Source organism: Buteo buteo, chromosome 10 (assembly GCF_964188355.1).
Source record: "Buteo buteo chromosome 10, bButBut1.hap1.1, whole genome shotgun sequence".
Taxonomy (NCBI): domain Eukaryota; kingdom Metazoa; phylum Chordata; class Aves; order Accipitriformes; family Accipitridae; genus Buteo; species Buteo buteo.
The window spans coordinates 29,581,950-29,599,731 of NC_134180.1; the positions used below are offsets into that span (position 1 = coordinate 29,581,950).

Below are 17,782 nucleotides of genomic sequence, written 5' to 3' on the forward strand. Positions count from 1 at the left end.
TTATTTCCCCTCAGACATTAATAAACCTTTTCCCTGGATCACTGACTGCTTGGGCTTGTGGGTGGGGCAGAGAGAAACTCCCTAGAGCGAAACGTTGCTTGAATTTCAGAGTGCAATAAAAGCTGGCCAGAAAATTTCAGTTGTAACTTAAATCCCTACCTCTGGGCCATACTGCAGTCTCCCATAGAAAAAAAAAAACAACCCTCTGCTGGAAGCAAGAGTGGTTCACCTTGTTAAGTTTCTTCACGTATGTGCTGTTGAAGACGACTGGATCAGTAATGGAAATGTTAATGTTCAAACCTGTACACTGCAAAAGTATTGGGCATCTCTTCATACCGTATTCACAAGCTGTGCTCCAAGTCCCGAATCTCTTAGTGCCCCTGCCTTGCTTCCTTGTTCTTCTGTACTTTTGAAACTTCTTACAGACAGAACACGACCGCCGCAGAATACGTGCCACTCTTGGCCATGCCTCTCCCCGCAAGATTGCTCAAGAGCACCCCAGAGATAAGAGAAAGCTGCTCCAAGCATGCTCCTCGAAATGCTTTCATCTTTGAAGAGAAAGACCTCTAAAGGACTGATGCGTCCCAACTCTACTCTGTTTAACCTTCCCAAGGTTTTATTTTCAAAAGCCAAGAAAGGGTCTTTTAAGAGCTTCCGGACAACTGACACAGCATGCTCAAGAGCTGCCTTTTCCCTCCTGTTCCGTCCAGATTTTCAGGCAATTAAGACAGAGGGGAACGCAGAGATCTTTCCAGCTAAGCAAGGATGTTTTTCTTTAGCTGGAAGTCTTTCAGACTAACACTGACGTATTTTATAATATAATGCTTAATTTCCCAAATCGTCTTAGAAACACCGCGAAGTGCTTGCAACCTTAGTCAAGCTTTAACATCCCTATTACAAAAATAAAATTTACACTAGCTTTACAGATGATGAGGCACTGAGAGGTAAGGAATATCAGCCACAGCTGCAGAGCTTATATGTGCCGAGGAACTAGCAGGACCCAGGCAGTCCTTCTTATAAATCCTGTATGACCTACCTTGCCACACATGCAGCACCCCCACTGCCTTTCATAACCCAGTTTATGAAACTAAGTAATTCTGTAATATATCTGAGACACTCTGCAGAGGAAAGGAGGGGGAAGAGGAGGCAAGGGTGAGTAGATATATATTCACACAATATAATAGACTACTTAGTCTCCTGAGAAATCATGTGTCCACGTGCTTTCCCACCATGAGGCTTTCCCAATTTAAAAAAAAAAAAAGTTAAACTTCCTATAATCTGTAACATAAGAATTTAATTAGTGCAGTGTGATTAGTAAAACTGTCTAAGCCACATTAGTAAAATACTAGAATGAGACTAATACCGTTTATGGTTTAAGAGCTACAGTTTTATACCTATTTGCAGTGAGACCCAGCTCTAGTTTTCAACACTGAACACATCTTCAGATGCATCCAATATAAGTTATTCCTAAGTCTTCAATACGGTTATTCAAAAATTGACTTACATTAATAACTTTGCATTAGTGCTACAGTACCAGATTGTAGAAAATCTTCAAATTTACAAGATCTTACAAAAAAACCCTGAAGACGAGCAAGACCCCATGCTGATTTAGTTAGCGTCCTTCTACTACCTATGGTAAACAATCAATGCCTGATCTGTTCCAATTAAACAAGTTGCATATTGCAAGAAGAAAGGAAAGGCTAACTCTGCTCCATCTAAAATTGGTTAACAGACTTATTTTCCATTAAAAGCAATTCAATGCTTAAAATGTACCAGAGAGTCTTACCTTCAATTCTGTATTCAACAGTCCCTACTAATTGTCACCTTGAACACCGGATTTCTAACCCAAAACATCTCTTCCGAAGTTGCATGGAAGGAATACAGTATCAGGAAAGGGAATAATACCGTAAGAACAAGACTTGACCAAGGTCATCCAATCTTGCAACAAAAAAAATTACTTCAATGCATTTAGCTGCGCTGTGCTCTGAAGTGACACACCCATGCTTGAGGAATGCCTGAAACAGCGTGCAATAAACGCGTACCCTGAATTGAGAATGACCACAGCAATGCCCACCCCACCCCAGCCTGGGTTCCCAGCTCATCAGTGCAGCAGATCATTCAAAATACCACACCTACCTATGCAAGACATGACACTGAACGCTGCACTGACTCTATTTTAACAGTGCAACATCGCAATTTAGTCCATCAGTCTACAGCAGCTCAGTGGTCTACCGCAATCATTCACAGGGAAAATAAATAGGATTTGAGGGGAAAAGATGAAGATTTTCCTTTCTCATCAGCACTCCAGTTTGGCTTGGCCTCACTCTTGTGTTTTACAGACAAGTTACACGCCGCTCCCTTCCCAACAAGCCAGCTTTGCCCCTTCTTGTTAACACAGGATAAAGCCTGGACACTCTAGGGAGTTTTCATTCAATAAGCCAGCAAAGTAAACCTTTGCTAGCGCTAATAAGAATGGCTTTTTTTGGCTCCAGGCACTCTTCTTTTGCCAAGTTTGAATTTCTTTTTTTTGCCTTTGCTAAATGCTCAGAATCCGGGGGGTGGGGGTGGGAGGTGTCACTCAATCCTCATTGCAAATTCCCTGTATTTCACCTGAATCGACACCGTACCGCTGCATCAGACCACCTCCACTCAAACAGTGCAGGTAAAACCTTTCTAACACTTCTGCCCTCCATGTCACTACATCTTCATGGGGTCTCAAAGATACATCCCCAGCATCCACAGAAGAGGGGGAGGGAAAGGGATGCTGTAAGTCAATTACAACCGTTATTGGCTGTAATATCTTAGTGTCACGCTGAGCATGTTAAATATGCTGATCACTTTGGACACCAGAGGCACAGTCTGAGGCTGTTTGCCATTCTCTTCATTAAACTGCAAAACAAATAGCTCTCATTTTCAAACCTACGTAGGACAGATTTTATGAACATCAAAAATAAACAAGAAAATAATGAGTAGCTATAAAAAACACCGAGAACCATATGACAAACCAAAACAAGCAATCGTAACAGCTGAAGAAAATTCAAAGGCTTTTCAAACTTCTCACGGAAGAGAAATCCTCAAAATAATCTATTTATATTAGAAGATATCATTCCTTTCCCTCAAGGAAAAAAAAAAATCACCAGACGAACGTCAACCAAAGACACTGCAGTCTTGTAAGACAGTAAACTGTTTGTTGACAGCCTTGACAAGGCTTTGCAAAGGCCTGTATTTCTCAAAGCTGTTATGCCACTTAGCTGATCTCTTTTTTTTCCTCCCATCCAGTGTTTTTCACAGCCGAGGACTTGTTTGAAGTGGAAGTAGACTGAAAAACAAAACAAACAGAACGAAGTCCTGGGACTGTGGTCAGACGTGTCCGTACCTGTGCAGCGATGTGGCGTTTCTCTAGCTGGCTGCAAGGATTTCAACGCACCCGCTCTGCTTTATCACCGCTCATCGCTGGGCTTAAGGAGGGACAGGAGTTCAGCTATGCCCTTCACCGCTGACACGCTGAAGCAAGACAACCTCATTAGACCAGCGTAGAGCCTACCAGCAAAACCCCCACAGGCTACTAACTTCCAAAATAAAATCAAGTTACAGGCAGCAGCAGACAAGAACACATTTTCACCTGTGCATTTACAGCACTTTTACCCATGCTGTAACTGGGTTAGTGGGGGCTGTATCGCCCCAGTACGCTGGACCTGCAACCTGAACCAGGGTCGGGGAGGCTGTGCTGCAGCCTCGGCATCTGCTATTCAAGGACAAACCTCCGTTTGGTAGCACCAATCCCCTGGAAACTACTGCACTGAGGTCTTCTTTGCTAGGCATGTGCCAAGGAATATTATCAAAAAGATTCATGAGGGTGCTGTTTTAGCATCCTTTTTAAAGCATCCCACTTTCTATCAGTTGTATTTAAGATCAATGTATGTGGTCTGTATTCAATATAAATGATGCAGTTCAAGTTTCAAGAACAAGCTTGTGTGGGCAGCAAAGTCACTTTTGATTATTTTTAAAAATTCTATCAGAAACCTTTGTTGTTACCAGAGAAATACCAACTCTTTAAAAAGTAACTGAAAAATATTTATCATTTTTAAAAAATCAGAAGCAGATGGCACAAATATATACACACAATGCACTGGGTGTAATTTGTGGCAAATCTTTTGCTTAGGGAGGAATATGGTTCTAATGTTAACATCTGTGAGACCATGGCCTAATCACTGTGCAGTGAAATCAGAAACAAAATCAATGGTGGCACGTAAGATGTAATCTCTACTGTGTTTGGCTCACTGCACTGAATCCTTGACTCATAAATCATTGTTACCAGCCATTCAGTGAATCAATATTCAGATTCCGTCTTGGTCTATACATATGACCACTAAATGAAATAATAATGACCAAAATCTGTCATATATTAAGTTATCAATATTACCAAAAGGGATTTCTTGGGAGCAATGAAGTAATCTAGAATAAAATACATCAGATGAACATGCAAAGAAATGTGAAAAACCTGTGACTAAATAGAGAGACAGCAGAAGAAAGCTATTTTTAAATACCTCTTCTTCCATCATATCTTCAAGTATTAAAATTTACCATAGCATCACAGTAATGCATTTTATGAAAGACCACTTCAATAATTCATGCTTTTTAATTATGTTTTAAAACATGCTGTACTTAAGCATTTTTGTTTTTGTTCTTTCAAATAACCCTTTCTTAAGTTGTTTCTTTTCCTGAAGCACAATTAATACTACAGTGATCAGAGAGTAGTATTTTCTTACCAGCAGCCTGATAGTCAGGAGCTTCAGAAGACCACATTTTAGTTCCGCTAAAATCCAACAACAACAAACAAACTTCTAAGAGTAATTCCATAAAGCTGTACTTCCAAACCATTCACAAACCATTTAGCTATTAAAAGGTAGTGGATGACATCTTGCAGAGAAACCTGAGAAGTGCTGTGTGCCACCACCCCACACTCAGCCATGAGTCACATCGAAATGTGTAATTCTGACAACAGAAGAAGGGAAGAAATGATGGAGACCTTTGAAAGAATAATCAACTAAGAATGGTCTTTAACTACCTTCTAAGCACACAAGAGATTCTCCAGGTAAGTGTGATTTACAGGTAGAAATTTCACTGAATTTACCCAACCCTTTGGAGGACTTTGGCGTGTATATTAAGCACAAAAAAAGAAACATGCATTGACAGAAGACGCATCTTTCAGGTTCACCAATTTTACATACCAGTAGCACTTAGAAGGCTGAAAACTCAAAAATCATGAAATAAAAATCAACAAACTCTCTGTTTTTCTTCCCTCATAACTGGTTTTTCTCATAACACACGTTCATGGTGAAAACAAGAACTCAAGGGTGAGAAGCCATATATGACAGTACTGCACAGACAGCATCAACTCTCTTCCTTGCACCTACACACAAATACATGACCAAATTATGTAACTAGTGCTCGCACATCATCAAGAATGTGCAAAACATAGGCAATAAATATGGCAAATAGATCTTCAGTATCTATTCAGAAAAGGCCTGATTCTGCAACAAAACAAAGAATTCACTTCTCTTACTGTATGATGGGCTCCGTAAAGATGTACGAGTTGCCTAGGCATCTAATGGTGCAACTATAGTTAAAAGTATTTTCTTGTACAATTTAATAAGGAATGAACATTCAGGTGACTATTCTTAACTCTGCAAGACAGCCAAATGACTACCAGTCATTCATCAGAGCTGTACCACTCCTTTAATTGGGGTGAACTGTGGGCTTTCTTATTTATTCAAACTGTAACAGAAAAATAGAAAACTATTTCAGTTCATATTTTATTCTTTTTGTAGAAAGGCTAAGTCAGAAAACTATAATGATTACATCTGGAGAAATTATGAGCAAAAAGAGCTCTAAATTACAATTCAACAGAAAGGCTCCTTCTACGTGCATGTACCACTGTTTAAAACTCTTCTCCTTAGCATCCTACACAGTGTTTTCTCTTCCTTAGGGGTCGGGGGAGACAGAAAAAAAAAGAAAGGAAAAAAAAAATGTATTGTGGAAACAGTGAAGGCCTTTTCCATGCACTGTGAAAAGGCAAGTGTGAAGTGATATCTTCTAACTATTAAACAAAATGGAATATGGGTTATCTCCAGCACTGCCATGCCAGCCACAGTGAGCACCTGAGGACAAAGTATCCCTAAATTGCTTTCATTCAAAGAATTTTTAAAAAGAACGAATACTTTTTTAAAGTACTCAAAAGTATGAACTCTTTTCATTGGAGTGACTGAAAACATTATATTTCCCATACATTTTAATATTTTTTAAATCATCCATACAGCATGGATGAAATTTAAGATAACATTTTTAACACATTTTTTGCAGCAACATGACCTCTGATGATATTCTGTGGTTTCATCAAACAGACCAAGAACTCTGTGTCATGCATTTACAATTTCTTTTAAATAATATAGGTCTTGGTAGCTCAATGTAACGACGACACTGCTACTTTGGAAAAAATCGCATTTTTCTTTAATTAGGTTGCGTTATGATTTTAAATGATAATTTATTTAGCCTTTCACGATTACAAATACTTAATGGCTTTTATTTTGTATTCTTTTACCAGAAATTAAAAAGAAATTTTTTTTTAATAAAAAAACCTGCCCCTCGTATGTTCTGCTGCAGTTCACGAACTGTATGTGCAAGTAAAAAGAAAAAAAGTAAGTCTATATTTGTCTATCAACAATATTTATAAGTGAACAGAGTGGAAAGATTACAAAATTTTAATAAAAACATTATATTATAGTAGCAATAATCTAGGTGTTTTACTGGGAAGTAAAGTGGATTACCGTAAATGAAATTTTAAATGTCCTTTCCATTTTATAGATAACACAAAATGACTCTTTTCATGTCTCCAGCGATAAGGATACATGTGCCACACATTTAAATAGTGCCTTCACCCTATCCAACCCTGCTCATGAATTAATAATTCAGTGACATTAATACAAGAAGATAAATGATAAAGAGGTTACAGCACAAGGGCCAATGGTACACATATACTTCTTTTAGAACAGCTAATACCTCTCTGCCAATTACAGTTAGAACTTTTTAACAGTTTTCAATGGCATTTTTACAATCTAAATAGCAGCTTATGCACACACAATTTCACACAACTCGAGCTTAATAAATCTCCTGCTGCTACCAAACAATCATTCTGGGGGATTAAAGTGCAACATCTGCTAACATTAATAAGCATTTTACATAGCAATATGTATAAAAGCAGTTGCTATCAGTCTTCTGAAAAAGCTTCTAGACTGGTTTGGCATAAATTATACATTTATCATTCAACTGGTAACTTTAGCTTACGGCAACAATAAGGTAGCTATATTGCTATATAGCGGGAAAAAACCAATGAAATTATATATTGACTGCAATTATCATTTGTAGTGGAACAATTTTCAAAATACTTGAAAAATAAACAAAAAATGTATGTATGCAAAGAATTTCAGGTAAGAACCTGGTAAAGTCCCACAATTTCAATACCTAAAAGAACCGAAGCTACCAATCTGTTTGGAAGAGACAATTTCTCTCCTAATACCAGTTACAGCTTTTTAATCCACCTTGGGCTTTTTTAAGTTTTATTTGTATTTCTACCAAAGCAGCATCTACTGTGAAAGAATGCATGCCTTTCCAAGGCATAAAATAAATATCAAGGGTTTTATTTAATTAGGAATTCCAGCACACATTTTTAGGTAGAATTTGGCAAATGAGCGAGCTTTGGAGTCGAGAGACATGTAACATCAGCTTGAGCCAAGAACACAGTTGGCAAACACGGCACAAACTTTTACGCACAGCCCTGCCAACGCAACTCAAGCCCTGCAGTTCAGCCGTGGACAGCTGAATGCCAGAGCCTGCCAATCACCCCTTCTCTGTAGTGAATAAAGCCAACAAAGTCATATTCTAGCTGGTATTACCATTTTATTGTAAAGCAGTTTTTAAAAAGCTTTTAAAAAATGGAGAGGTAAAGCATTTCAGGCTCTTACTTCGTAAGCCCTACAATCTTAGTAGTTTTTAGAAACTGAAAAGAACTAATAGTCAACTTTGCAATAATAGCTATTATAACACTTATAATACCTTTGTATAGCACTCCAAGATAATTTTATTTTGTGGGCACATGTGGATCAGTATCTGCAAGCTCATTTCTTTCTTTTATGCAAAAAGAAATTTGTATCAAAAATATCCAGAGATATAAGAGAACAGCAAACTGGATCAAATAAGCACGTAGAAAATATTTAATCTACTTTTTTTTAATTAGCAATTAATTTCCCCTGATTTTTCCATTATGAATTGCTTAAACGTGATTGTTTTAACATTATTTTTTAAGTCTAAACATTGCTTTAAAAATTACTATTATCATATTCTCCTGACATCGCCTACATTCTTATTTGACATGTTGTAAGAGAGATGAAGAAAATCAAAGCAGTAAGATAATAAAAGATTCCAGCAATGCCAGTGCTTGACAACTAACACTCAGGACCTTTTGATGCTATCAGGCTCTAAAGTACCCAGAACTAGGGCTGAAGCCAGGCTTAGCCAAGAAAAAAAACAGTCATTTAAGGACAGAAGGAAAAAGCTTAAGACAAAAGGTAAGTATATTTAGCATCTACTTTTTCCTCCAACTGACTGACGGTTTTTTTAGGCTGAAGTCTGCACCTGCAATTCCCATACATATTTCAAAGATCGGAATCGCTGTCGCCGGAGGAAGCACATGGGGATTAAGAACCCAGATGCCTCGGTGCCACAAACAGTCTTTCTTACATACAGCTTCAATTTTAGATTACCATTTTAAAATCAGATTTTTTGAAGTTACTGAGTGCTGCCTGTAAAAACACAGCTTTATAGTAAAGTCACAAATTCTTACTTTTTTTCTTTTAGAATAGGAAAACACAATATTGGCACAAGACTTTGTTTTCAGGCTATTCCTCCACCCGCACTCTAATTCTCACATCAGACATATCCCCTGCCATGTGCTAGCCTTACACGTTCTTGAAGATTTACTGCTGCTGTAGTAGTCTCATGGCTATTTCAAATCCAGGTCACAACTTTCCACAGTTATTCAGATTAACATTTGCAATTTAATCTATTTTAACACAAGAATTCAACAGCGCTGAGACGAAAACGAGGTGACTTTTTTGCTCAAAGATGACTGAATATTAAATATGAAATTTAACAGGTTTTAATCATAACAGTTTGTAAACAGTGTAATATATATGTCTGCCCTAATTTAGTAAGATGGAATTCTCACACAACACTCATCAAACTGAGCACAAAAAAATTGTTCTGGCATTTCACTAAATTAAAATCTTCAGTCCCCACAGCAAGAATGCACAAATTTAGATTTTATTAATACCCTAAATCAAACTCACTTTTATGAAAAGCAATTTACAAGTCATCTTCTCTTGTGATAGCAAGAACGGAATGGGGTCTTAAGCATATTTTTACAGACACTTTGATGATAGTCTAACCTTTTGGTCTGATTGCTATTTTTAACAAAAATAGCATTTTCTTTGAAATCCAGCAAACTCTTGTTTTCATTAATGTAGTTTTAAGCCTTCAGTGACAGAATGGCTGACAGCTCAACAGACAGAAGGTAAATTTAAGAGAAGTTGTCCCTGTTTAGAAAACGTATGCCATTTTAGCAGCTTCTCATTCGGCAATCTGAAAAAATCCAAATTTAATCTAGATCACCGTATTTCACAGCTTGCCCAAAGATACCGTATTGTCCAAAACCATGCAAGTTATACACATGCTCAACAAGCCACCTTGATTTAACCGGTGCTTTATGTACTTTCATATTTTAAATTTCTAACACTAAATAACATGATCAAGCCTTCTGCATTGCAGGCACTTCTGCAATAGATTACAAATCAGATGCACAATGAAATCATCATCATCAGGTAGACTCCCCCGTACTGCCAGTTACTCACCAGAAATCAGTGAGAGTCATACCGAGAGGCCAGAAGAAGGGAAAAAAAAAAATAAAAAAATAAAAAAAAAGAAGGGAAAAAAAAAGAAAAAAGCCAAGGGAGCAGACAGAGCTGGAAGATGGCATCCCCCCAGCTAGTTTCAAGTGCAGTGGAAGTGGGAAAGCCCTTGGGTAGGACGTAGAAGGGAAGCAAGCAGATGGAAAAGGGAAGGCCTAAGGAAAGCTGCAGCCGTGCGGGCAGGCTCGCCCTGCCGTGCCATGGGTGGATGTGTCAGGGAGCCTGTGCGAAATAAAGAGGCAATTGAAGGAGCCGAGGAAGACTGACAATGAAGGAATGCAAGTCAACAGGGAACAGAAAACATGCAGCACAGTACAGAAAAGGGAAGGACTTGCTAGTATGAAATATCCGAGTGTAATCTGATTTCCTTCAAGCGGACTGCCAGCATTCAGCATCAGTGGCCACAGGCTCATCACCCAACGTACACTTACTTCTATCCAGGACACAAACGCGAGCTACGCTAACTGCAGCTATTTGCTTTTTAATCCCTATGAAAAGCCCACCGATCCACATCAGAAGCCACAAATCTGTTTGAAGAATGAGTCAAAGCAGTAATAAACGTGGAGACAGAGAAAGATAACGTTGGCACTACCTGTTAGAAGAGGGGCCAGCACACACGTGCAGTGAGATGCGTGTCTGCATGTTTACCTGCATACAATTATTTAGAAGCATTTGCTGTTCTGCAAGTAATCATATTCTATAAATGACTGATGATTTCACAGTGCCAGAATAATAATTAAAATAAGCTGACCACAATTTCAACACATCTATTGCACATACTGGGCAATTTTTTTGGTTAAAAATCAATTCCCGAAGAGGTTGTGACAGTAATAAATGTACAGTTTATTTATGGGTCACTACTGGGCTGAACTAAGATTTTATTTCTGGAAGAAGAGAAAAAGAAAGATAGGAGGATGAGTAACAGGCAAAAATGGAAAGGAAAAGAAGAACCCAACCTAAAGGCCCATCTTCTCAGACACGTAAGAAGCGACAGACGGAGGCATGACAGAACACTTCACCTGACGCTGCCTGGTTATCAACATACTGTCTAGAAGTTAGTTTTATTTTAATATCTCTTCAGTCACGAGGCTGAAGGTCACAAGTCACCTCCTGATCTGCCTCACAATTTTATCACAAGATAAACTGGATGCTTTGTATTTTTTAATAAGTACCGTGTTAGTAAATATCCAGATGTACATGTACTCAACCATACACACATTCATGAGACGACATTCATTTACTATTGTTCAACTTTTGTTATTATTTCATTCACTTTCAAAAACATTAATAAAAAACACAGACTCTAAAAATGGCTCAAGATAGCCAAGAATAAAAATATATTCAGCTAAATACTTTCAAATATTTAAATATACTACGAAATGTTGCATTCCCCTCTAGGAAGTTCTTTGTCTTGCAATGACCACTAAGAGCTCTAACTTCCAAACAGCAGGTACCGACTGCTTCAACATTTACAAAGCACTGATTTCTTAAAACCTGGATTTACACAGAAGTCCATTTCCCATTTTTCATTTTGAGCCCCATTCAATAAGCCATAATTACCATTTTTTTTCGTCTTGTTATTCTATTACAGCTACTGGGATCTAAGTCATTAAACTGGGGTTGAACAGGTTGTGGTATGGGAGGAAAAGTACCACTGCCCTTTACTAAGGACCAAAACATCAATAATTCAAGCTGATTGGGAAACACTATTCAACAAGACAATTTTTAAGAATGTGGTGGGGATAGTAACAAAAATTGCAGAACAATTTTAAATTCTATAAGAATCATCAACAAAGCTTACAAATACAAAGCCTTTGAAATAAATCAATCTACAACTCTTCTTGTTCCAGGTTAAAAAACCTGGACTCTAGGAACCACAACTCTGGAATCCAGCCAGCAAAGCTACGAGCATCACAGGGACCCAGGCTGCAGCGCGGGTGTACTCTGCTGCTCCAAATATGCACTGGAGTACATTGTGCCATATACTGTGCTGCACTGCTCAGGAAGGTTTGTCAACACAACTCTGAGGGTTTTTTCATCTTAAAGCTATTCTGTTGTAGGTTTCCCCTCCAGAAGTAAGCCTTCAGTGAAACTGAACGTCAGCGAGCACGCCTGAGAGCACACCAAGTTAAAAAAAAAAGAAAAGAGCAACCTACGATGCAAAAACTAAAAATGCAACATACAACTACCCTCTATGGTGGCTCCCATTTCCTATGCATTCATAAAACTGCACAGACTCTGGACACGCCATTACTGGAGACGCTCCCGCAAGCTTCCCAGGGTCCCCGCGCCGTTCACCTGCAGCCCCGGCCGGGGAGGACAGTCGACGGTCGAAGCCTCCCCCAGCCCCGGCGCACGTGCGTGCCCTCTCCGGGAAGAGAGAGAAGCAAAGGGTCCTTCCCATGGAGTGCAGGATGAACCTTTCTGCTCATAACTGCACTTATGGTTTCCACAGTGAATGTCATTTACATGAAGGCATTATAAAGGTTCCCACATGAAAATGCATCTCTGGCATAATTACGTTCTTTCAAGTTACTTCTCCTCCCACTTGCTATAGTTCTGAGGTGAAAGTAAAATATTGACAAAACCAGGACAGGAGGGGGACATTAGATAACTACAGACTGAAAAACACCAAACCACCAAGCCATTCACAACTCTTTGTTTTAAAACTTTAACTCTTCATTGCTACTGGGCAGCCTGAGATCAACTACACAGGGTAAAACACTCTTTAATTTATAGCCTAAGGGCTCTTCCATGTTTAAGAGGAAGGAGCATGTAAAGAAATACAGTATCTTTCTCAGCCCGTCTGTTCTTTGAAATGTCTTCATTAAAATGGAGATTTTGACTTTTTGACTGTGAATAACAGAAAAAGGACAAACCTGGTTTCCGAGGATCTTCATCTGCAGACAGCGCACACATCGCTCCCCCCTTCCGTCTCGCAACGATCACACTTTTACATCCCAGGCAATCTTTGAGGGGGAAGGGCAGATGGGACTACCTCCGGTTCATGACGATTAGCTAAATTAGCCCTAATTACGCCTTTGTTTTATTATGAAGCAACTGAAAGAATCCCAGGGTGACTCACACTCTCCCAGACCGGAGTGGCTGCCATGGCAGAGACCACCCTCGCGCGCGGGATGGCAACAGCTACCTATCAGACCACGTCGCCAAAGAGCTCCAAACCACAAGCCTACAGGAAGACAGGTGCTCCCTTTTTTTTTGTTGATGGAAACATTGCGTACGCATTGGCATTCACAGTTTTTCACTAATACTTCAGTAAAAACACAACTTGTTCAATGGTCGCATGGACTTCAGTGAATTTTAGAGCACAATACTGAAAGCTACTTCTTTATACCTTTTGTGAACCATAATAAAATTCCACTGAGCATATTTGCTCAGTTCGTTTAGCAGCAGCTAATATTTCCTGTATGTACAAGACCTGAACAGTTGTTCTTTTAGGTAACTTAAATAATGGCTGTAATTAAGTGATTGAGGAGATATTAATCGTATCTCTCAACTGTGCAGAAGTCGTGAACACAGTTGTGCCAACTGCTCAACCATAGCACTGAAACAGCAACACATTTTCCCACTGCCTCACATATTTTTTGTAAATCCTTACCAATTAGTTTTAATAATCTGTTAATGCTGCAGCTTTATTTGGTATATTGGTTATTATGTATCTATTTAAAATATAAACAAAAATAATTTACTGGCTATCTTACAGCAGACCTACAGCAGACCTACTGTAAAATTTTCATTTATTTGACTTTCCTTCAATTAACATATAGGACTTTGGTAACATTTTTTTAATATATAAAACCATATGGAACAAAAAGAATTGTTTTAAATAATTGTTTCATATATCGAGTGATTTTCTGTGAAAAAATATACAAGAACTAAGAAATTTACCATTTACAGAATCTCAGCAATCTATCACATGCAAAGATCAGTCAAAGCTGGAAAAAAAATTAAGCTAACTAAAATAAACCAAAGTTTTAAATTGGTCATTAATTAGGTAATAGAAAGATGCTGATTTCACTATATTATTATCTTTAAAAAAAAAAATTCTAAGGGACTGTATGTTCAGAAGCAGGCTGAAAACAGTACTTTTTAATCATGCCACTGTCCAAACACTGCTGTAAATACCACTATAATCAGAAATAATACCATTAGAAGTGAAGATGTAGTAAAGATATATGAATTCTGTACAGGTGACAGAATTATACAGAAGAATTTCATTCACAGGTACACTTCAAACATTATACCGGCTTTATGTGCTCTGTTCTGAAGATTTTTCAGTTGTGAGCCAAGAACTGCTGATTATTTGTGTCTCATTTGCCAAATACAAAAGCTTTATTAGTCATAACAGCACTGCTGTTCCAAACAGACAGAGAGATATAAATAATAATAATAAAAAGGGGTGGGGGGTGGGGGGGACAGACTTATCCCTTCTTCAGGGTTAGTTGTCTGTGGGCAGTTAAGTATGACTTAGTGTGGCTTCATTTTCAATGCACACTAAAAGTAAAATGACTACAGTGTGGATTTGTGCTCTGATTTATTGTCTTGCAAACGGAAGAATACTAATTTTAAGAAGCCATCAATTACAGCATTTGTACAACAAGAAAAATGGTTACTCTTTATCTTACAGTTATATATACATATTCCAAAAATGTTTCAGGAGAGCACATAAGGCTAACAATTTGATAGGAATATTTCTGCATATATTTTCCTCTTTCAAACACAGAAATTGTGTTCTAAAACATTAGAAAATGTTTTTAATGATAAATATGTGTAAACCAAATCCACTGTAACCTACTTTTTAATACTTTTAAAATAAATTATAAATAATTGTAATATTTAAAGCATTGATAAAAATGCTTTACCTCTTACTGAATTTTTATGCATTATTGGCCCTTTTATTCTAAGTACTGGCTTCTTCTCAGGGTATACAGCCAAGCACTGCCCTCAACAATGCAGTCACAGTTCATGCTCTTAAATCGGTTGGAGCTCCACATTCATCAGGGGGTAACATTCGTCCTTTTGTGTTTTCTTTTTACTTACAGACAAAAGATACAATCGTTTTCCACAGTTCAAAATGAATGAAATGTGAAGCCAATCTAAGAACCTACAGGAGTTTTTATAAAATAAAAAAATGTTATTCTTCGGGTCATAATTCTTGTTCTGAAGACAAGACTAAAGACAAAGCTCCAGAATTTTGCTCTAGTTGTGTAAATAAAAGATGTATGAGTTACTGATGGCAGATGAAGTCATACATTGCTAACATGATTACAAAAATAATGAAGTTTTGAATATTTATTGTTTAATGCAGTTTTGAAGCCCCAGTTATTTTCCAGTAATCCACCAGAAGACATTTAAATCTGTGTGCAACATTACCTTCTATCAGCGCATTTTCAGAAGTGGAATATTACATGTCAAAAAAAAACAGGTACATTTTTCCTCTGCCTCCTCGTAAACAATAACAAGTTAAAACAGATGGGTACAGGATCTTTCTACCTGAAGTCTTATACACAGAATTAATCCAAAACATCCAGGAAATGTCGTGTCTTACAAATTTAACTAATACTACCCATGCATGTGTCCAACACATGGAAGATGTATTGGAAACTCCTTCTACAATAAGAATTGCCATCTATATGTTTTCTTAATTTGGAATGACCTAACTATCATTTTGTTACAGTAAATCAGGGAAAAAAAGGTGTTTTGTTTGTTTAAACACTCATTATTCTAGTATTTCTTGAATTACACCTCAAGGTATCGTCTTAAAATGCGTGGCTATTTTGTCACACTTTGCCATTCAGACTGCTATTCTACTCAATGCAGTTATTCATAAATAACTATATAACCTAATGTATTTTGTTCAATCAGTCCCCTAAGTGTTTTTTATTGATAAAGCATAATTAGTTATATTAAATGTGACTGGTACATTCCTTCTGTCAAGTAAGTGAGTATTAATGTCTCACTTTTTTGTTTTTTTTAAAAAACAGATGGAAAATTTTAAGAATTAAGGAACAGCTTGAATGTCACTTACATGAAAACTGTACAAGGATGACATTATTGTCACTTTTGTTGCCTGTAGTAATTTTAAAAAGTATCTAAGTTACTTACCACCATAAAAACCTGGGGCTAATGAAACAGAAAAAGTGTGTTACGCTACAGCTAAAACAAAGTAACATGATTTTATTCAAGTAGGCTGTTCCAATGTAGCAAGTAAATTACCATTGTTCTACCTTCAAAATATAACTTTGTTAAGAAATGTATCTTAAACCCAGCTGTACTATTGTCACAACAGAATTAAAGTTACATACACGTCTTGATTATCATATTGTACAGCAATCTCTGCTGAATGGAATTTCTGAAACAACCTTACCTCACCGGGAAAGAAAAAGCCACACTGTGTAAAGTAAGATTATGTCCATTGCCTCCCCATAATTCCTCAACACGATTAAATTAAGAAACCTCTCTTCATCATGACTAATACATCGGTATTTTCCCATGCAAAAAGGATGATGCAACTTTTCAACTCCTAGCACCTACCAAAATCTCTACAAAAGACATCATTTATATATTTTCTGTAAATCTTAGCATTATAATCCTATTGGAGTGTAATTGCTGTGGCTAATATTCTTACCCTGTTATGAAAATGCTCAACATAAATGTGGCACTGAGTTGTTAAGATAATACATGATCATGCTGTGAGAGGGTAATACCTATACAATAGCCCTTGCCAATACCATAAATCTCTTTATTAGACAACAACCTATTACAGGAGATCTACTTAACTGTTTCCCTACTTAGAGGGCCATTTGGTGTTACAATAACAAGCTGACTTTTCACATTAGCAAGGATTAGCCAGTATAAATAATAAATCGACACTGAGTTGCTGCTCTTTTAGATATGGTAAATCTTTCCTGTGTTTAAAAAGAAAATCCAAACTAAAACCCTAAGACCACGTTAGGCTGAACATATGTTAAGTTTAAAGTTCTGTTAGTTTAAACTAACAAAACAAAATCAACTCTTGAACCAATTTATGTGGCAGATTTATTTCAGGAGAGCATGTTATGGAGAGCTGTTTCTGTTTTATGGAATGTGCATGCATACTGGTTTACTTCCTAGCAGCATCATAGCAAATCATCTTTAAATTTACTGAAATATTTTAAAGTAAAATGATTGCCACCATTTTTTCCAGAGATAAATAATGCAGAATTCATCTAAGTACCATCTATTATGCTTCTTGCTCAGCAAGCAAAACTGCATTATAAATGAATTATTTTCTTCTCTGAAGTCTTAACTTTTTGAAGGATCCTACACTTTCACCATCCAGATAAGTGTAATACAAATTCTAAAACCTGCAATACACCAGATCATTTCTTTCATTGTGCTAGATTAAGGAAAATCACTATTTAGAATAAGTATTTCTGATTCTTCAAGCTGGTCTTTAAGTTACAATTTACAAATAAACTTAGGTTATGATATTCCTTGCTTTTTGTTGTCAATATTTTTCTAAAGCTTAAGACAGCAATCCTTACCACTGTTTGCCTGCTTTAGTCCGACTATGAATTCATCAATCATATTTGGATGAGACTCATTCACCTTTTTATATTTTATAATAGAGAAAAAGCAAAATTAACAGTTAGCCTTGCATCTGCAATCACCTTGATTACGATTCATAACACTGCTTGTGTAAATAGAAAAGACTTACCTATTGCTTTTTGGCTAGCACACTACACTGCACGAGATGT

General features: G+C 37.3%; 1 protein-coding gene across 17 annotated transcripts in view; it reads right to left on the reverse strand.

The window, feature by feature from the left end:
• The window catches only part of ADGRL2 (adhesion G protein-coupled receptor L2), a 178,581-nt gene that overhangs the window by 131,034 nt on the left and 29,765 nt on the right, over positions 1-17,782 (reverse strand). The window contains exon 1 of one of the 17 annotated variants that reach the window (XM_075039138.1): positions 12,902-13,024. The exons of 15 other annotated variants lie outside the window; for them this stretch is intronic. The gene's annotated coding sequence lies outside the window, so the exon portion shown is untranslated. Of the gene's footprint in view, positions 1-3,376; positions 3,392-12,901; positions 13,025-17,782 lie in introns of those variants that run through there. One more of the 17 variants, XM_075039141.1, reaches the window with a different exon arrangement.